At 40.1% G+C, this 22,293-nt stretch overlaps 1 long non-coding RNA gene across 1 annotated transcript in view; it reads left to right on the top strand.

Annotated features, from left to right (window-relative positions):
- The first annotated feature begins 15,486 nt into the window (after positions 1–15,486).
- LOC135220227 (uncharacterized) overlaps positions 15,487–22,293 on the top strand; it is a 14,598-nt gene continuing 7,791 nt past the window's right edge. Inside the window, exons 1-2 of the long non-coding RNA XR_010315616.1 lie at positions 15,487–15,570; positions 18,474–18,764. This is a non-coding gene — a long non-coding RNA (uncharacterized LOC135220227). The remainder of the gene's footprint in view (positions 15,571–18,473; positions 18,765–22,293) is intronic.

Raw genomic sequence — 22,293 nt, 5'->3', positions numbered from 1 at the left:
GCGTACTGCGTGACCTCGAAAAGGCCTTTTCTCTCTCTCTCTCTCTCTCTCTCTCTCTCTCTTGCTCTTTCTTTCTCCAGTTCCTCAGAATGTCCTTGGCGCCCCCGACCCTGCCATGCCCATCGCCCTCCCTTCCCCTAGCCCCCCATGGCACCACCGTCTACGTGTCCCTACTCTCTCTCTCTCTCTCTCTCTCTCTCTCTCTCTCTCTCTAGCCGTAGGTAAGCTTCATCCTCTGATATGGGGAATCTCATCTCGCTTTTCTATGGAACTATGAAAATTTTAGGGAGGATTTTCCGTCTTTGGAATTAAGTACTTTAAGCGGCTGCTCTCTCTCTCTCTCTCTCTCTCTCTCTCTCTCTCTCTCTCTCTCTCTCTCTCATCCTCCACTTCCGAATTCCTCCTGCGCGACCCTTTCGGCCCCATGATTTCGATAGCTTTGTACCCGAGAGGATATGCCTGTGAAGAGGACCCGCCTACCTTGCTTGCGTGCTTATATGCCAGTCATTATTTTTTTCCCTCGGGTAGTTCTTGCATTCTGTTAATGCTTGCACTTAGGTAATGCTTTATTCAGTTGATGCCTGCATGCTATAATGCAGGTGGTCGGGTATGGTTGCAGAAGGAAGTTGACGATGTTAATCAACGTTTTATACAGTTATTGTATCTGGTCTCTGTTACTTACTGTTAGGATTTAAATAAAACAACACAGCGCCTCAGCGGCGTGGTTGGTATGGTATTAGCGTCCCACCTCGGTGGTCGCGGGTTCGATTCTCGGCCATTCCATTGAGGAGTGAGATATGTGTATTTCTGGTGATAGAAGTTCACTCTCAACGTGGTTCAGAAGTCACGTCAAGCCGTTGGTCCCGTTGCTGAATAACCACTGGTTCCATGCAACGTAAAAGCACCATACAAACAAACAAATAAATCAAAATACACAGTCAATCAAAGCTTTTATTTCTCGTAAGGCGTCCTCATCTGACCCTTGAAAAGTCTCTTTAGCAAAGCGGTGCGATAGTGAGGATCTCATAAAGAAGGGGGAGGGGGAGGGAGAGGGAGGGGAGGGGGAAGGGGTGGAGGGGTAGGGATTATTATAGATTTAAAGAACGCCATTTTTGGATTCGGCCTCCAGAATATTCTTGACAGCAAGAAGGGGGAAAAATCTCAGAGGATTTTACACGAGCAAGATATTTTGCTCAGATGCGAACATCTGGCAACTGTAAGAGCCAGCAACACAGGTCATCACCGTTCCGTAGCTGAAAGTTTCATACAGCATTATACGCTGTACAGAAAATTCGATTGCCCCGGAGAAACTGGCGCATATAGTATATATAGTATATATATATATATATAATATTATATATATATAATATATATATATATATATATATATATTAATTTTTTTTTTTATTTTTTTTCATATTTTTACTTATTTCGTCTTGGTGTTAAAGTTATCATGGACATCACGTTAATTAATGCGTAGTCTGTCAGTAACACTATTTGGATGAGAATTAGATGTAGTATTTAACGTGAGAATGGACATTTGAGAGTTGTTTATTGTGAAAGTAATGAAATCGCCACTTACCTTCGTGTCAGAGGCATTAGTTTTAGCCTTGAGTGATGTGTCCCTCATGTTGTAGTTTTTTATGCTGTAAAATTATTACTAGCATTATTGCCTTTGCTTATAGTAGTAGTAGTATACTAATAGTAGTGGTAGTTGTAGTAGATATTGCTTTTGTAGCAGAAACAACAGTAGTCGAGGGGGTATTGTAAGCCTTGCACCGGGATATCGACAGCAATAAAAATGGATGCAGGACGAACGCGGGATTAAAAGATCTGTGCATCGGAGGAGGGGAGATAAAAGCAGATCAAGATAAAAGGAACCGGGAGAAGAGAAGAGGGCGAAGGAGGAGGAGGGAAGAGGAGGAGGAGGAGAACAGTGACAGGAGAAAATGGTTACGAAATACTCAGATTACAAGAAAGAAAGAAGTTCAGGGGAAATTGGCGTCAGTAGTTGAACTCCTCCTCCTCCTCCTCCTCCTCCTCCCTCTCTCTCTCTCTCTCTCTCTCGTCTCTCTCTCTCTCTCTCTCTCTCTCTCTCTCTGCAGTTTTTATTCTTGTATTTTGTTTAGACATAAGGAACTTTGTTAGTAAAAAAAATATATAGAATTTTTATTTTATTATTTTTTTTTCATTTTGCAAAAATGCGTTTCAGTTGTTAGAAAAAAAATGCCCCACCTCTCTCTCTCTTTCTCTCTCTCTCTCTCTCTCTCTCTCTCTCTCTCTCTCTCTCTCTCTCTCAGAACCTTGTTGGCAGAAACAAAAGTAGGTTTCAGTTCTTAACTAGGAAAATGGTGTACATATGCTAATATTCTTTAAATAATAATTATTTTCTGTGTTAATGATAGGACGATTTGATAATAAAAGGAACGTGCGCTTTTATTTTAACAGTCTCTCTCTCTCTCTCTCTCTCTCTCTCTCTCTCTCTCTCTCTCTCTCTCTCTATGTCCTATGAGTAGGCGTCATGTAACGTAACTGCAATTCCAGCGCACGCGCATACGTTCATTGACCCTTCCATGTCACTGCGAAAAAAGGTTACTCTCTCTCTCTCGAAGGAAGATTTTTGCGCCTTGCCATTATGCGCAGGCGCATACTTCCGCTGTCCTTCTGGCTACCCATTCTCTCTCTCTCTCTCTCTCTCTCTCTCTCTCTCTCTCTCTCTCTCTCTCTCACCCACACCACCCTTGCCAGTACCAATCAATAACCTTTGAGCTGTTTGTTGAGTACCTTAATCTCTCTCTCTCTCTCTCTCTCTCTCTCTCTCTCTCTCTGTCCAGATATTCATTGATATTGATTTCGTCGAAGATAGTCTCCTTTGGTCTATTTTTAAATGTTGCCATTTTTATATGATGTATTAATATACGCATTGATAGATTAACCGTATATTCGTCTATTTTATTAGCGTTGTCGATGGTTGGAGATTTGTCCAGACCTGAGTTTTGAGTAGATTTTAAGCGACGATTCTTTGTACGGTTTTATTATATACAGACTTTTCACATTGACTTCTCTAACAAGAAACTTGGAGAGTCAAGCAGTGAGCGGTAGTTACAAAATCTCATACAAAGTAAACTGAGCGGTCATGTTTTGTTGTGAACCTCATTTCCCGCGCAATAGATAACGGGGTGAATGAAAGTTATGAGAGATAGAAATGTGTAGATATGAGAAATAATTGAACACTACGACGTCAGCGATTGTTGACAGGTAGCGCTCTGACCAGATTTAAATAAGGGTAAAGATATTTGTAACTTATTTAAGGTAGATTTTCGAATCAAGAGGAAAGGAAAGTCATGAGTCTCTTCTTCTTCCCATCTGGAGTGATTTGTCTTGTGAGTTCGGGGTAAATGTTGAACCGGTAAGCGAAAGTTTTGATAAACGCAGATTTCAGAAGACTAAAGAGCGGGGAGCCTAATGCCGTAATGTCTAGTCTCGGCTTGATAGGAATCTTGAGGATAATCAGAGGCTCATTAGCGGCCCACCACCCCCCCAAAAAAAATAAAAGTCTATGGATCTGCTTTTAATTGAATGTAACTAACACCCTTTGAAAGTTAAGTATATCATAGTTTAACCAGACTACTGACCTGATTAACCTCCCCTGGGGCTGGCCCCAGAGATTAGATAATATTACGTGGCCAGGAACCAATTGGTTACCTAGCAACGGGACCCACAGCTTATTTTGGGATCTGAATCCTATTATATCGAGACATTAGTTTATAATCGCCAGAAACAAGTATCTCTGATACCACGTTGGCAGAGTGGGGAGTCGAACTCGGGACTACCGAATCGGTAGGCAAGCACGCAAACCAATCATGTCATTCGTGTTATAGTTTTCAGTTATTATTGTATCAATTCTATTTTGTTCGGTCTAAAGAATACTATTTAAAATGTATGAATATTTTATTTGTTGTTATTGTCTTATAATTTCTTTTTTCTGCAACTTCTTTCGTTCCTTTTACTGTGCCTCCGTACATCTTTCCACCTTACTTTCCACACTCTCCTAACAACTGCTTTGAGGTTTTCCCTCCTGTTATACCTTTCAAACCTTTCACTGTCGGTTTCCGTTTCGGCGCTGAATGATCTCGTAGGTCCCAGGATTGGGTCGCTGGCCTATATCCTGCATTCTGCTGTTCTATTCACGAGGATTTGATCACCATCACCTCATCTCCCACAAAACCTCGTTAATTCCTGCGAATAATCTTGTCTCTCTCTCTCTCTCTCGTATCGGATGCTGCTTTAATATCGGAAGTGCCACTATTCACTGGGAGTGTCTCTCGTCGTCATGTGTGTTTGTTTGTTTGTTTGTGTGTTTTTCATTTCTCAGTGATTCGTTCGTTGGTGGTGCTTTCTTTGTTTGCTTTGTCTTTTTTTGTGAGTGTTTTTGTTTAAGTATTGTCTGTGTATAAGCATTATGTATGTATGTATGTGAGTATATATATGTATATATACATATATGTGTATATAATATATGTAAATATATATATGTGTATATATATATTATATATAATTATATATATATGTGTGTGTGTGTGGTGTGTGTGTGTGTGTGTGTAGTATATTATACACATACATACATACATACATACATACATACATATATATATATATATATATATATATATATATATAATATATATATATATATATATACAGTTCATTCATCAGCAGTCCAACAAAGTTATGTATCAATGTAGTACCTATACCGCCTACTCTTCATTATGTGTTCACTTCCCTTAATGCATCCGAATGTGATGACAGTCGCCTATAGCTGTTGTATCCGTTACATCAGTCACCTGTTCGTAGACTTCGTGTAGAAGTGGCGGTAGAGAAAATAGGGGACAATTACTCGTTACCACAAAAAAAAAATAAATAAAAAAAAAAAAGAAAAAAAAAAAAAAAAAACGGTCACTTATCTTCTCTCTCTCTCTCTCTCTCTCTCTCTCTCTCTCTCTCTCTCTTTTTTTTTTTTTTTTTTTTTTTTTTTTTTTTTTTTTTTTTTTTTTTTTTTTTTTTTTTAAAGAGCATTTCTTTAATACTGCGGATGATACCCTTCGATACCTTATCTCCTGCTTTTGACTGACTTTCTTCAGGGTCCGGATTGTCTTTTAAAAGTCTCCTGGGTCTTAATAAGTAAAGCCTTTTGATCGGCGTTATCAGAGGAGGTACAAAGGTCAATAATGCGCTTAAAACTGGCCTCTCACTTCAACGAAAGGGTCGTGCTTTCACTTGGAACGAAGAATGTTTAAGGTGATTCGTTTTTGTTCTTTAGGATCTGCTGATCAGTGATTATTATGCCGTAGCTTTTTGAGATTTTAAAAGAAAAAATAAATATACAGTTAGGGTAGATAATAGAATAATGCCTTTATTTTTACCTGAGAATGTGCATCAGTGTTTATTATGCTTTTCCTTTTTGAAGCTTTAAACGAAAATATGAAATATACAGTTAGGATAAAGAATAGATTAATGCCTTTTTTTACTTGAGAATATGCATCAGTGATCATTACGCTTTTGCATTTTGAGGCGTTTGGAAAAAGAATAATGCTTGCAAACAGGATCAAAGAATATAATTTAACTTGATTTTTATTACTTGAAGAAGTAATAATAATCCAGTGTTTAGTTATGCTTTGGTCCTCCATTTCTTCAATAGAAAGGAAGGCAAATATGCCACTTAGGATAAATAAAATGTTTAAATAATTTGTTTTACTACTTTTTTAAACCAAAAAAATAAACCATTTGACTTGTATCCACGCAGGATAAAGAATATATTTAATGTTTTATTACTTGAGAATATACTAATCAGTGTTTATTATGCTTTGTCTCATTTCAACAGAAAAAGGAGATATCCACTTAGGATAAAGAAAATGTTAATAATTTGTTTACTTTTTTAAACCAAAAAAATAAACCATTTGACTTGTATCCACCCCAGGATAAAGAAATAATAATGTTTTTTTTTCTTTACTTAAAAAATGAAAATAAAGTATATTACGTGCATCCAATCTTCAAACAAATCAGTACACACACACACAGAGTGAGAGAGACAGTGACGAATACTTTCATTGTTGTGAATCCGAACCACAGATGAAGGAGACGTATTTCGGGAGGAACTGGTGTGTATGTGTGTGTGTTTGTATGCATCCTGGCACCGCCGTTATTCGTGTTTGTACCCTGTGTTATGGTACATAAAGGGAAAACAGAGTCGGGTGTGTAACTGTACGACGCACATTGAGAGTGAGAGTTGTGTGTGTGTGTGTGTGTGCAAGCATAGCTTGCCATGTCCCAACGGATGTAGAAGGAGGAGGTAGAGTAGGTGGAGGGTAAGAGGGAGGAAGACTCCTCCTCCTCCTCCTCCTCCTCCTCCAACTCCTCCTCCCTGAAACTCTCTATGGACCCTCTCACCGCTTGCTCTCTTTGTACCATCATAGTCTGGCCAAATTCCCTCCCAATAACTTTTTACGAGTTGTGTTTCATTCCCTTCTTGCATAAAGCCCCTTTTGCATCTCTCTCTCTCTCCTGTCCCCCTCCCTCGCAAATGGCCCCTCCCTTCTCCCTCACCTCCTCTCCCTCCTGCTCCCTTTTCCAGCGGATTATCGATGGGGGTTTGCTCAGAGGCCCCTTGGTGACAGACAGGTGATTTCAGCGACACGTGTGTGCGTGTGTGTGTGTGTGTGTGTGTCTGTCTGTCTGTCTGTCTGCTGGCGTGCTGTTACACAGGTGTTACAGAATGCTCATTTCGGAGACGACGACACCGGCGATGGTTCCACGCCGTCGTACGTACCTAATTGAGCATCATGACCTTGTGGTCGTCGTCGAAGAGTCGATCACGGTCGTGTGTGTGTGTGGTGTGTGCATTCAAGGTCTCCGGTTATCTGTCCTTGTGACGGCCCCACGCTTTCATTTTCCTGTCCCCTCTCCGCTTCCCCTCGTTTTGGGGGGTCGTTACGTCACTGTATACCCTTAGCCAGTTTTGCGTTATGTATTTCAAGAGCTTAATTTTACGACGACGCCCAAGCTGCTGTTGGCGTCGTTCCCCTCTACGCATTTCAAGAGATGCCTCTGCATTTTAGTTCTGTTTCTTCCTTTGCTCTGCAGTATTGATGGCAAAGCCCGGCCGGAAATAACAGCAGCTCTTCCTCTACAGGAGTGCCGACCAAAAACGGGAAGTCCCCCTCTCTAAAAGAATAATAATAATAAAAAAAAAGTTAGATAAAATAAAGCAAACTTAACTTTGCTTGTCTCTGCGGCGTTTTTGGCCGATGCCAAATCGCCACGAAGGGTCGAGTCAATCTGCGGAAACAGATGATGAATCGGAGATTTGTCGTCCGCGAATGTGATGTCACAATCCGCCCCTTTCGAGCGACGGCAACGAAGATGTCCGTCGATGCCACCCACACCCACGAAAAAGTCTTCCCAGAAATACGTGGCAAGTTTGCGGTACCCAGGGTGCTCCGCCCCCGACTAAAATGTGACGTTGGGGGCGGCGGCATGTTTTCACGGGGGGGCATCTGGGTCCGAAATTTAAAGGTGTTGGGTCGAGCAAGGTTTGGGTTCGCTTGGAGACTGTTGACGTTGTTGGTATAGTAGTAATGGTTGGGGCGTGGATTGATTTCTTCTCTACTATGTACCCAACTCTCATTTATTCGAGGAACTCCCTCCCTCCCTCCCTCCCGTGTGTTTCTTTGGGTCCAAACATGCACGAACACACACATACAAACGCGCACACACCCCCATACACATACACGCGCATTCAGATCGTGCTCTGGTAACTGGGGATTGTTGCTGTGTATTTAGTTACAGTATCCAGAATGAAAATCAACATGAGTTGGGGGAGTTTTGAAGTGTTATAATAATGGCAGACGTCTTACTAATGATACTGAGAATGATGGTGACTGATGTTGTGAAGCTAAAATAATGGTGGAAGTGCTATGACACTAATCATGACGATCGTGACTTCAGTTTGGAACTAGTGCCACTCTGTTCAGGAATAGGATAATATTATTTGTGTGTGAGATTATGCAGGTGAATAATTGTATAGGAGCTGATACTGATGGTAATTGTGAGGAATCAGATTCTGATTGATAGTGATATGAGGTTAATTAAGTTTATGAAAGAGGGAAGTGTTTAATAAACAAGAGTGAAGATTAATATGGAAACTGTTCATTTTTATGTCCGCAATTTTAACATGAGTTGCAGGAGCAATGGCGCGCAAATGATGGGGATAATGAATTTAATAGTGATATCATCGTCAGGATCAGTGATTCCATGATGACAGTGAACTGGACGGAGCTTATGTTAGTGAGAGTGACTGCATGGTAAATCTGAACGACAAATAATGACTGCATAGTGAATTTAAACGACAAGTAGTGACTGCATAGTGAGTTTAAACGACTATGGTGACGCCTAGTGAATTTAAACGTTAAGTAATGACAGTATATTGATTTCAAATAACAAATAGTGATTGCATAGTGAAAATTTAAACGACAAATAATGACTGTATAGTGAAAATTTAAGCGCCAAATTGTGACTGGATAGTGAATTTAAACGACAAATAGTGACTGCGTATTAAATTTAAACGCCAAATAGTGACTGCATGGTGAATTTAAACGCCAAAAAGTGACTGCATAATGAATTTAAGCGACAAATATTGACTGCATAGCGATTTTAAACGACAAATAATGACCGTCAGTGAATTTAAACGCCAAATAGTGACTGCATAGTGAATTTAAACGACAAAAAATGCTATGCCATTAACAGTAATTATTTGATTATTAAAAATATTTAGTGAAAATTACCTCCTGAGTTAGAATAATTAGGTATTTCATAACCCAGAATAAAGCTATACAGTTTTATAGCGAATCGCTACTCTTCATTTATTTTCTTCGTCGTCTTAATATATATATATATATATATAATATATATATATATATATATATATATTCACCATACGCCTTTCCCATTAAAGAGGCAGTGCTAAGAACGATTCCCTGTGTAAGTGCAAGCCGGTTTCCTTCGGAAAAAAACTCATTTTCATTTTTTTTTTTTTTATTGTCCCGGGTGTTGCATAGCACTGCAAACGTTATTCCCACATCATTCTAATATATATATATATATATATATATATATAATATATATATATATATATATATATATATATATATATATTAAACCCGCTTAGCTGAAGATTTTGAGCATAACAGTGCAGGCAAGAGTTGCCAAAGCAGCAGTTAATCCAAAGGGGAACAGGGTCCGTTTTGGCTTGCGTAACTTTCAGCACTGATAGGAGATGCTGCGACTTTTTTTTTTATACATACTCCTCTAACCCTCCCCCCTCTCCTCTCTCTCTCTCTCTCTCTCTCTCTCTCTCTCTGGAATGAGCTAAATTTAGACTTGGCGATATACGTATATTGTGCTGCACACTTCGCCGGTTACTGGGGTTGTGTTCGGTTAATTGGGCCGATTTTGCCCAAGCTTTATTTACAACCAGGCTAAGATGTTGTCATTAATTGAGGTCGGTTCCGAAAAATGTAACGTTGGTACCGGGGAAATGGAAGTTACTGATATTCGTAGATCATTAAAATTGCGTTAAGTGATACCGGGGAAATTAAAGTTACTGATACTGATAGGTAATCGAAAATTGCGGTAAATGATACCGGGGAAATTGAAGTTACCGATACTGATAGGTAATGAAAATTGGGGTAAATGATACCGGGGAAATTGAAGTTACCGATACTGATAGGTAATGAAAATTGCGGTAAATGATACCGGGGAAATTGAAGTTACTGATACTGATAGGTAATAAAAATTGGGGTAAATGATACCGGTGAAATTGAAGTTACTGATACTGATGGGAAATTAAGTTACTGATACTGATAGGTAATCAAAATTGCGCTAAATGATACCGAGGAAATTGAAGTTACTGATACTGATAGGTAATCAAAATTGCGCTAAATGATACCGAGGAAATTGAAGTTACTGATACTGATAGGTAATCAAAATTGTGTTAAGTGATACCGGGGAAATAAAAAAAAAAAACTTGATGGCTGCAGTTCGATGATGGTAAATCTTCTGAATATTATTAACAAATATATGAAAGTAATCTAAATGGTGCTAAAGTTATTTGAATGAAGATATGTTGCGGGTAATCAGAAAGAGATCTAGATTATTAAATTTTTTTTATTTTTAAATCAGTTTACATTGTTTGCTTTGTGTGTGATTGTTTTTTTTTTTTTTTAGATTTTTAAATCAGTTTAATGTGTTTGCTCTGTGTGTGCTTGATTGATACATTTTTTTTATTTTCAGTCGTTTATTAATAAACTCGTATTTGGAGGCCAGCGCACATATGTTTTGTAGTATTTCTGCTTCCAAGGAGAGTAGTGTTAAAATCAATTACACATTTGGAATGAAATGTAAATTGGCGTTTTGTGTGTGTGTGTGTGTTTTTTTTTTCCTGCAGTTTCACGAGCAAGAAAGTCATAGTCAAAGGCAATGGAAAAATGTATTATACAATGCCTTGGACCCATGTTATGAAACTATATTCGATTCCCTTAAAAAATAGCCACTGTTCTCTAACAACCTGCATCAAAGACTAACAACAGGTTTGGGAGCTTGTATATCTAGATAACCGATTCGTACCTTCTACGTTGGTCGCTTCGACCAACAGTAATTGTTTAAGAAACTTTAGTCTTGGCGTATTCTAAAATCAGTACTACTTTAGGCGCCTTTGACTACCTTCTTATGAGTCCTTCTTATTGATGCTTGAGGTTCTGCCGTCTCGGTCAGAACCTTTCTTAATTCCTAGGAAATAAACTATTGTTCGTTTTGGAGTCAGCATATCTGATGCAGCTCGCATGCCCGCGTTAGCGCCGTCAAAAATATACATTAAATTGATTAATACACTGTAGTATGCATGCATATTGATACCCTATTTTACTCTGTAAGCTGAAATTGATACAGGGGATTCAGTAGGTTATGATATGAGCAACATGTGAGGAATTCTCTCTCCCTATGAGGAAAACTCGTTTCCTTCTCTCTCTAATTCGTAATAGACAGGGAACTGCTATTCAAAGTGTAGTATATCTCTGGGAACTACTTTTTAAAGCATAGCATATCTCTGTTCATAGATACTAATCTATGAATGACACCTGCCAAAGAAAACTGATTGGGTTTTCAGAAAATTGTACGACAGGTCACTGCTCGTTCTGCAATTTTTTTTTTTTTTATCCCGTGGGCATGCTGCCGCCAGACCACCTCACGTGGTGCACTGTAGGCATTACTTAAGGGTTTTTGCAGCGTCCCTACGGCCCTTAGCTGCAATTCCTTAAATTCCTTTTGCTGTACTTCCGCTCGTATTCTCTTTCTTCCATCTGTCTTTCCACCCTCTCCTAACAATTGCTTCATAGTGCATCTGCGAGGTTTTCCTCCTGTTACACCTATCAAACCTTTTACTGTCAGTTTCCATTTCAGCGCTGAATGACCTCATAGGTCCCAGTGCTTTGCCTTTGGCCTTAATTCTATATTCAGCTCAACAATTGAAGGATGCGGCTGACGCCAGCAGAAACAAAGGAACCAGTATAGATGGTATAGAGCAGTGGTTCCCAACTGGTGGTCCATGGTGACTTTTTGGGTGGTCCATAGGATTTCCACTGTATTTGGTAAGAATACCTTACCGTGCATAATTTGAAAATATGTTTGTTAGAAATAAATTTTAGGGCAAAAGGTTACACAGCTGTTCCTCTTCCAGGGAATTATGTTTTTAAGAAATATTAAAATGTCAGCTGGCTATTCTTTTGTGTAATTTCTCGGAATTGTTTTGAATAAATGTATTTCAAACCCAAACGCTTGTTGTGTGTACTTCTTTATCTTGATCAAAAATGAAATGGTCCACGGCATACTGCTTATTGGGTTGGCGGTCCATGGCGTGAAACCAGTTGGAAACCACTGGTACAGAGAAAAGTTGGACGGTGTTCCTTTTCGTACGTCGCACTGGAATTCAGATGAGGCAGCTGGTCCAGGGAAAGTCAGTCTTAGCGTAATTAGCTGCTTGTTTATTCATGCCGTAATTGTCTTCGTCCTGGAGATACGCAAGAAGCTTTCTGTTGGAGTCGGATACGCTTTTGCCTTGGATCCTTCAATAAGTCAACCTTTGTTCATTCCTGAAGCTCCAGAATCAGATTTCACGATTTTCGCTTACTCGGGGAGTAAGCCTACAAACGACTTTGTTGTCGCTGCTGCTGTTCTTCTTCTTCTTGTTAGGGGGTAGGAAAGCCCTATGGAAAAGACTTAAAAAGGTCTGAAAAAGGTGTTTCACGTTGAGTTAAATATACAGCAATTATAGGATGGGATGTTTATGATTTATTTATTGGAATGAAAATGTAAGAAATAAATAACGTGCATGTTGAACAGGACAGAACAATTATTTCTAATAAAATATAGCGTATTGATTTTAATTTTCGTTTGTGAAACAACTCTCTATTTGACTGTAGATTTTAGCACACGCCTCGAGTAAGCCGGCGGTCGGATCACGCCTTGTTACTATTTACAGTATTTCATGGGAGGAGCTGTTTCAGCCTTGAAGGTGATATACTACCATATTTGTTTGTGTGTTACCTGGGTATGATAATAAGATTTCTTTTCGTTTTCAATAAACTCTCTTACTCCAAATATATATATATATATATATATATATATATATATATATATATATATATATACATATATATATATATATATATATATATATATATATATATATATTGGTAAAACATGGAGTAACTACTGCGAGGCCTTTCGACTCTCGTCCTTTACTAAGGACGGGAATCGAAAGGCCTCGCAGCAGTTACTCCATTGTTTTTACTATAATATATATATATATAAATATATATATATATATATATATATATATATATATATCTATATATATTTATTTATATTTATATATATATGTGTGTGTGTGTATCAGAAACCTATATAAATATGTTTTTAGTCTACGAAATCAAAGCTTATTTATTTATTTCTCAAATTCATGCCGCAGCAACGAAATTAATGGACTATAGTTACAACTTGTACATTCTACCAACTGATTTCAAAGTTCATCCATTATACCTACTGGTTTTCTTAATTAATCCATCAAGCATTGATCTCATTGAGACGTCTGATTGTCCCTTCTGCAATTCATTAGAAGAAAAAAAAATCAAATAAAAATAATGCATTCCAGGCTGTGATTAATTTCGGTCAATGTACATTGAGTATTGACAACATTAAGTTCTCTCTCCTCTTTAAACATCTGGACTGACATTTCTCAGTGGCGTAGGCCTAATTTTTTTTTTTATTTCCCATTTTCTTTGTTCGTCTTTAGGTAAGTTGCCAAAAGACTGCCTTGTATATCATGATTGAAGGTTTGGCCCTGGGCAGAGATAAAGAGAAAAACTTTTATTTCGGAGAGAGGGAGGGAGAGAGGGATTACGAAAGTATGTGGTTTAAATATTTAGAACCTGAGTCTGTTTAAATGAGAGCGAGAGAGAGAGAAAGAGAGAGAGAGTGTCATTGGGATACCAAAGTACGGGGTTTTATGTTAAGCCGTATGAGATAAGAGTGTTTGTTAGGTGACTGAGAAGACGAGGTCGCTGGCCCAGAGAGAGAGAGAGAGAGAGAGAGAGAGAGAGAGCCACTCAGTCTTGTGTAATAAGCAAGGCAGCATGCGAAGTGGCGAGGTCCTCAATCAAGGTGTGTCTTTATATATTAAATTCTCTATGCCAGTTGTTGACAGCGGGATGGGCTCGTTGAAGTCGGGGTATTGGTCGCTGAATAATGCTAACTTCGCTACACTGATAATGCTAACTTCGCTACTCTGATAATGCTAACTTCTCCCGTCTCTTACACCATACATCGCCATTAGTTATTTGATAATTCCATAATTATATTTTACCTCTTTTTTTTCCTGTGTCATTTCAAAGTCGTTTGTGTTCTCTTCCGAGTTTGCGTGTTTATATGTAAACTAATCCCGGGGAAATGAAGGTATTATCATTTCTCATTTGCTCTACGAGACTTACTTAGCACGTAGCGGAAATTGGCATATATATATATATATATGTGTGTGTGTGTGTGTGTGTGTGTGTGTGTGTGTGTGTGTGTGTGTGTGCTTAAAAAAATCACTGTAAATGCACGTGACTTCATAAATAAGCGAATCCCACAGGAAAATGATAGTCAGAAATCCAAGCGCTTTCGTCTTTACTCAGACATTGTCAAGGAGTTAATGAAGTACAATTGGAGAGAAAGGTCTCAGGTACAAAACAAGATCAAGAATATGTGTGTGTGTGTGTGTGTGTCAGTCAGTCAGTCAGTCAGTCAACCATAACCTTTCTCACACACGCACACAGAAAGGAGAGCAAAATCCCTCTTATGGTGTGTGATTGAATCAGCGGCTTTTTATTACTACCCGAGGTCCTCCTCCCCCGATTTGACACCTTCGCGGCTTCAAGTCAGCTGAAAAGGATTCAGCAGCAGCAGCAGCAGCAGCAGGGAAGGTTATTTTTAGCCCGGCCAAACGTTTCCACGGCCGACTCCGCAACTGTTGCTAAGGTTATATATTCCCGTCTGAGGTTCAGTTGGTTCCCTCCTGAAGTACATACTTCTACATACAACACTCAGAGGGTCGAGAAGGCTGTTGTAGGTTTGGATAGTTTTAAGTCGGTTGTTATTGAAGAAGGATGGGTTTAGTCACATTATTGTTATGCAGGCATTATATTTATTTTATATTTATTTATTCATTCATTTACAGTAAGAGCGAGAAGGACCAATTGATGAAGGCGGCTGTAGGTTTGGTTAGTTTTATGTCTGTTATTATTGAAGAATGGTTGGTTTAATCACATTCTTATGCATGCATTATATTTATTCATTTATTTATTTATTTATAGTAAGGGCGAGAAGGACCGATTGATTATTTTGTTTATGGGCGACAGGAATTTTCAAGGAAGGATTCTTCTGTGTTCCGGACGAAAGTGAAAGTGGTCGTTGATTCTATCGAGAGAGAGAGAGAGAGAGAGAGAGAGAGGTTAACGACGTCGTATACGAGGGGCGGGGTGGAGGAAGAGGGAGAGAGAGAGAGAGAGAGAGAGAGAGGAGCTGTGACAATGTTGTTCCCCGAGAGAGAGAGAGAGAGAGAGAGACGAGGGGCCTGTGTGATAGAGGGGGGTGTAGGGGTGGCGGTCGGAGGAGGGGAGAAGTAGGGAAGGAATGCACAGGAGGAGAGGCGGGGTGGTGGTGTTTTGGGGCGGGGGTGGGGGGGAGTCAGTCGGTTTGGGGTGTTTGGTGTTCCCCTCTGAGCAGGTTGTGCGAGGCCCTAGTCGGGTGTCGGGGAGGGCTCCTGGGCAGGGAAGGGGTGTGTCAGGGGTGTCTTGGTGGGCCAGACCGGTCGTTGCCCTCGGTAACTCAGTTTCTGTTTGGCTGTCGAGGGGTTTGGGTATACTACTCAGCCCGCTGCTCACACTCTCACTGGCCCTGCAGAAGAGTTACCCTCGGTTGCAGGCCCGTGTCTTTTTTCCCCTCTGTTTTTTTGAAGGACGACGACAGAGTCCTCCTCTCTCTCACTCTTTCTCTCTCGAGGGGCGCTTCATTCCTGAGGCAGGATTCCTCTCCCTTGGAATTCGCGACTCTGTTCAGGGCTGAAGGTTGTTGCGTCACTGGTGGGATGTTCTGACACAAGTGCTACGAGAGGATAAATTATAGGAATATGTGTGGAATGGAATGAAGTGTGTTTATTTATTTTTTTAATATATATGTTTGCTGTTTCGCCTCTTTCATCGGCCGTTGACTCATCTTGGTCGCCTGGCGATTTCGTGGAATCCGACTAAATGTCATGTGACTCAGAAAAAAAAAGAAGCAGAACATAGCGAGACGAGAAGACCATTGACAGACAGTTTTATAAATGGTGTTGCATGTGAGACATTCATTTCGTTGAGGATGTGAGTTCGAGGTCTTGTCGTAACGAAAATGCCAGGTGTCTTAGTCATTGCAGAAAGATAGAAAAGAAATTTGCAAATGATTTTTCAGATACTCAATGAAGACAGAAAAGACACACATACACACATATATATACGTATATATATATATACACTCTCACTCTCAAGAAGTAGACCCACCTGTGTCGTGTGTTGTGCTTGTTTCAGTGTTGGTCCTTCTACTTTAAAGTGCCATATTTTTTTTCAACGACTCTGTACGCGTGACCTTCTGTTGGATTCATTGTGTGTTTTGTGTCGTGGTGCTGCCAATTGTGGACAGTCGCTGTGGCTGGATGATCTAACTCTCAACTGATGATTTAACTCTCAACTGATGAATGTGTTTGTAAAAAAAAGATGAGAATCGAGAACAGCAGAGAAGGAAGATATAGCCAACAGTGGATATGTACCTTATCTCCCCTCATGTGTGTGTGCGTGTTCGTGTGTCTACCCCTCCCCCCCATCCCCACCCCTCTCTAGCTTCCCTCTGTAACTTCCCTCCACCACTGTGAGGGGATCTCATCTCCCTCCATGGGGGGAGAGGGGATCTCCCCTGCACTGGTGTTTTAGCCTGCTATGGGGTTATCGGAAAGGTTGGTTGTTTGGAAGAGCGTTCACAGAGATAAGAAGGCTGAGGAATTTTCAAAATTTTGTTTACTCATTCATAAGAGCAGGGCGTCACGCTGCTGCTGCTGCTGCTGCGAACACTTGCAAGCAGCAGCAGGCTTGCAAGCAAGCAAGCAACGCGTTGCCGCGTTATGTAACTGACATTGCAAGATCATTATTTGGTTACCTCGTGCCGTCCACATTCATCCTGCTGTATGAACCGAGGGGAGCCTTTCCTCTCATCCTACGTCTGGCAGTGGGTTAGTCTCCCCCCTAGCCCCCTCCCACCCCTCTCTCTCCCTCCTGGTCGTGTCTCTATCATACAGGCCTATGCTCTAGCTGGTTTGGAATGCTGCTCCTGAAACCAGCGAACGAACAAACGTATGCATACGGCCTTAAGCATATGCAGAGGCCTGGTAGCGTTTGTTTATTTGTGTGCTGACGAGAAAAATCGCCTTCTAAATAAAGCCGGCGCCTTATTTTTATTTTTATTTTTTTTAATGCGCGGTTCATGCACGATCTATAAATATACAAACCTGACGAGGTGGTTATAAACAGCGCTTTGGATAGAAGCAAAAACTAAAAGATAAGAACTCGTACGTGTGTGCATAAGTCCTTGTCCTTTTTTTTTATTCTCTCTCTCTCTCTCTCTCTCTCTCTCTCTCTCTCTCTCTCTCTCTCTCTCTTCTCTCTTAGTTTTTCTGTTTCTTAAATTAAGTGAGTTGAAATATAAGAAATAAAATTTTTTTTATTCTCTCTCTCTCTCTCTCTCTCTCTCTCTCTCTCTCTCTCTCTCATTTTTTTCTGTTCTAAAGTTAAGTGAGTTGAAAAATGAAAAGGAAAAATTATAAGTAAATAGAATCCTGTAACGAAGCAGTGCCACTTGAAAGTTGAAAGGAATAAAACGAAAGGATGAACGCCATTGACCCGGCCGTGTCAGCGTCCTCGATCATGTAAACATAGCAGCAGCGGCGAAGGGGTCAACAGCCGGCAGAGAGAGAGAGAGAGAGAGAGAGAGAGAGAGAGAGAGAGAGAGAGAGAGAATGGGGAGGAGGAAACTGATATGCTGTACGATACGTTTTCCATCCAGAGACCACCTCTCTCTCTCTCTCTCTCTCTCTCTCTCTCTCTCTCTCTCTCTCTCTCTCTCTCTCAGCTAAAGGGGAAAATCCGTAGCGACTTTCCCCTTCTATGAGCGACTTTGCATCTATGTAATGTGATTGTTTGTCCACTCATTCATTCATTCCGCAGTGATAGCGACTTGGAGCGGATATTTCACATGAACGTTAGCCGTATTGAGTGAGAGAGAGCCTTAGGTGGCGACAGGCAGGGGGGTTTGGGAGGGGAGGGGGAGGCCTGATATCAAAACGGCTGTTGGGGGTGGTGGCATAGACGGACGACGACGACGCACGCATGCACGAACGAACTCACGCACACCGAGTGACCCCTCCGTGTAGAGGTCGTCATCTTTGCTTTCCAAGGTCGCTGCCCGTACACGCTTTCGGTACCAGTTGGACGAAAAAAGAACTGTCCAATGCATATTTCTCTCTCTCTCTCTCCCTCTCTCTCTCTCTCTCTCTTTTTATTGATTTACCTTTCCATGCCCGCTCGCTTTGAATCTGTTAGGAAGATCCCCAACCCCCTTCCCCCCCTAAGTGCTGTTTTAAAGCGTAGTTTTAAAATAATGACACATTCCCAGACGCCTCATTAATACTTAATATATGGAGATGTATTTCTTTGGAGAAGACTCTTAAGTTTGTTTTGTATATTGTACAATACAAGTTTACTCTTGTCTCATACATGTTTCATACAATTACTCCCCTACAGTGTGGTCAGTGATATATACAAATAATTTTTCGCACATTGTGAAAAGTGAAAATTAGTTAGAAAAATAATTGTCAGTGCATTCTTTTAAAACCTACCAAAAAAAAAAAAAAAAAAAAAAAAGCGCGTGATGTGGTGCATAATACATAACTACAGTGCATACTACAAAGAGATCAGCTGAATATTGTGTAATATGTGATTTCGTGATTGAAAAGCGCGCGTTTGAGCCCTTTCAGTGCTCGCAGGAGGGCTAGTCAAATTATTTTTCTAATATAGACGAAACCCTCACAATATGTAAGTAAATTCATTTTTACTGTGCATGTCCTTATCTATCTTTATGAATCATGTTGATGTTTTTATTTATTTATTTTTTTTGTTTTGCTCATATTTGCTCATTCACGAAGAGACACTTATTGCTGCTCATTTATTCATGGAATAAATTGTTGTTTGTTTGCTTTTCTGTTTCCTTCCTTTATCTATTCATAAGATTTATTCTGACGTCTCTATTTTGTTGCATGAAAAGGATATTGGCATCATGGCCAGTTAAATACCATATCGAATTGTCCTTAACTTTTAATAACGTTATTTATTTTCATTCCGATCTCTTATATAAATATATATATATAATATATATATATATATATATATATATATATATATATATATATGTATATATATATATATATATATATCTATATATATGTGTGTGTGTGTGTGTGTGTGTGTGTGTATATATGTATGTATGTATATATTATATATATCTATATATATATATATATATATATATATTATATATATATATATATATGCAAGTGCATGTGCATGCAGACTTTATGAGTAGGCTTTATATATATATATATATATATATGATATATATATATATGATGTGTGTCTGTGTCTGTGTCCTGTACGTGACGTGTTTATGCAGAACGCATTCAATAACAAGTCGTGGCCGCCTCTCGCCTATCAATCAGCCTTCACATCCAAAAAGTGTCCTTGCCAACCATCAACAATTGACACAGCAACGGCCGCAACTTCCGGCATCGCTGAGGACCAGCAAAGCAAAGAACCGCTTATTTACCTCATCATTAAAAGGTTATAAAGAGTGGCGTGTTTCTTTTTTTTTTTTTTCACGCCGGGTATACCCGGAAACAGCTGTTAGTTAGCTGACTCAGCTCTCGAGCACATTCAGTCGATCTGTCCATGTGGTGTTGATCTCCCCCGTCTCCCCATAATGCCATCGCCGCCGCCGCCGCCCCCGTGGGCGGCCTCGTCGGACACGTGGTGGTCTTTTAATGATCGACTCTTAATGGGAGCTGTTCCCGACGGGATACATGGGAAGAAGGTTGTTGGGTTCCCTCTGTCTGGGTAGGGCGGCCGTGGATGATGTTGCTCTGAAGTGTCGGTAATTAAGCGAGCCTGTTGGTTGCGCAAATGAACGCTTGCGTTTTGGGTGTTTTAAGAAGAGACAGGGGACTGTGCCCCTCCCCTCCCCACTCCCCCTTCCTCCTCCTCCTCTCCCTATCATGCTTTGATGTAACCCAGGTCTAAAGGAAGGAAGGAAATAACTGAGAGAAAAAAGAAAACATGAAAAACCAAGGGCGTTGGAGAGAAGGAGCCGTTCACAAACTTGGGCGGGAAGGAGAGCTGAATCCACAAAATGAGTGAGGGAGTTGTTGACTTGGTGTGTCACGTGACCAACCGAGGAGGAGGAGGAGAAGACGGAATCTCGTTGAGCTCAATGGAGCAATGGCCGAAATATTGCTGATGGAGGTGATTGACAGAAAGAGAAAGGGAGAAAGAGAGAAAAAAATTAACCTTGCGGTTTAAAAAAAAAAAAAAAAAATGATCAGCATTGCCTTTGATTTAATTCGGGGGTTAAGGAAGGAAATAGCAACTTCTTGAGATGCTCAGATTCTGCAGTTTTTGTGACAAGATCTTGCTCCAGCACAATTAATTCTGATAAGTGCCTCAGTGGCGTGGTTGGTATGGGGTTGGCGTCCCACCTCGGTGGTCGCGGGTTCGATTCTCGGCCATTCCATTGAGGAGTGAGAGATGTGTATTTCAGGTGATAGAAATTCACTCTCGACGTGGTTCGGAAGTCACGCAAAGCCGTTGGTCCCGTTGCTGAATAACCACTGGTTCCATGCAACGTAAAAGCACCACGCAAACAAACACACAAAAACACAATTCTGATACCGCCTGAACACTCAAATTGTTGGCAATTTCGTCACGACCAAAGGAAACGGAACTGGATGAGAGAGAAGATAAGGTTTTTGGTGGAAGTTCTACCTTTGTAGTAGACATTGTACGCGAATAAATTACAGGCTTTCCATTCAGATATACTTCTAAGATCAGCGTCGATAAATGAAAAACAATTCTTGGATTGAGTGAGAACAATAGGGGTTCAGGAAGACTGGAAAAAAAGGGACGAGTATTGAAGATTTGAATCGTCAGCAAAACTATGTATTTGTGTGGTAACTTAATGTATAAAGAAAAGAAAATTAAAAGATGACAAAACTGGTCCCTGGGGAACACCACTGAAAGTGGTATGCTGTAACAACCACTGAGATAGATCTTTCTGGGAAAGAGCAGAAATAAGTTCACGTAAAGGAATAAAAAAAATAAATGAAAAAATAAGATAAAACTGGTCACTGGGAAACACCGCTGAAAGTGGTATGCTGTAACAATCACAGAGATAGATCCCTCTGAAAAAAGACTGAGACATAAGTTTACAAAGAGGAGGGGGGCTAAGGAAATTTTAACGAACAAGGCATAAAGATAAGCTCTGTCCAATGAATTTCTGATCTTGAGGGCAGCGACTTCAGATCCTCTTGATGACACGGGGCAGTGGATGAATATGTATAGTAGATGTTGAAAAAATTGGACAATATTATAATAATAATTCTAAGAGAAGAAGCGGCGTAGGAATTTGCCAGTTCTTCAGGAGGCCCTAAAAAGGGCTTCCAGATGAAGAAGTGATATATAGATATGACCCTGGCCCGTTGCCTTGTTGAGTGAATATATAAAAAGGAGGAAAACGGTGTAATATAATATTGCTAAGAATATGGGAATTTAGACGCTTGGTTTCTGGAGGCTGGTTGGCTAGACCTTCTAAAAACACCGCTGGAAGGTGATATCACATTAGTTTTTTATTCAGAGCTTAATGACTAATGCCCCATAACTAACACCATTTACATGATTTTGAGTCATGCTTCACTTCTAAACAATCCTGAGCAGGTGCTGAAGGCATTGCTCGCAACTTCTACCGCAGAAGCCTTCTCGTTTGTTACACAAGGTGAGATTTTCCACCAAGTGGATATGCCAGCAACTGGTTCCTTCCGATATCTAATCGGTGTAAGGGTGTGGTTTAAACAAGATCTACTGAAGGCATTTTATAACCATCAGGAGATTGAAGATCTTGTATCTGAATTGCGTGAAAGCATTCTGCTTGATTTGACGACGGAAGTGATAACTCGCCCGTGTCTTAATGTACTTGAAGAAGATATGAAAAGCCAGTTGCAGCTAGAAAACTCAACAATTTTTAGAGATGTGGTAATGATAAAGAATAAGGTTTAGTGAGTTTTATAAATTTGCAGTTGTGCCTATCTACGTGATGTGAGGAATTATGAGTGGAATTGGCAGCCTGTACCCACAAGTCGATATCAATCTGATAAAGAGAGTCTGCAATAGAATGGTGAAATTAGAAAATAATACACCACTTCTGATAAGGACTACCGTGAAAAGGATTGCAAATCCAGAGTGACGCAACGTGGAACAGAAAGCAGAAAGCTTTAAAGAGAATAACATCAAGTAAAAGTTG

The sequence above is a fragment of the Macrobrachium nipponense genome, chromosome 1 (assembly GCF_015104395.2).
Source record: "Macrobrachium nipponense isolate FS-2020 chromosome 1, ASM1510439v2, whole genome shotgun sequence".
NCBI lineage: Eukaryota > Metazoa > Arthropoda > Malacostraca > Decapoda > Palaemonidae > Macrobrachium > Macrobrachium nipponense.
This window is presented reverse-complemented; position numbering and strand designations above follow the sequence as displayed.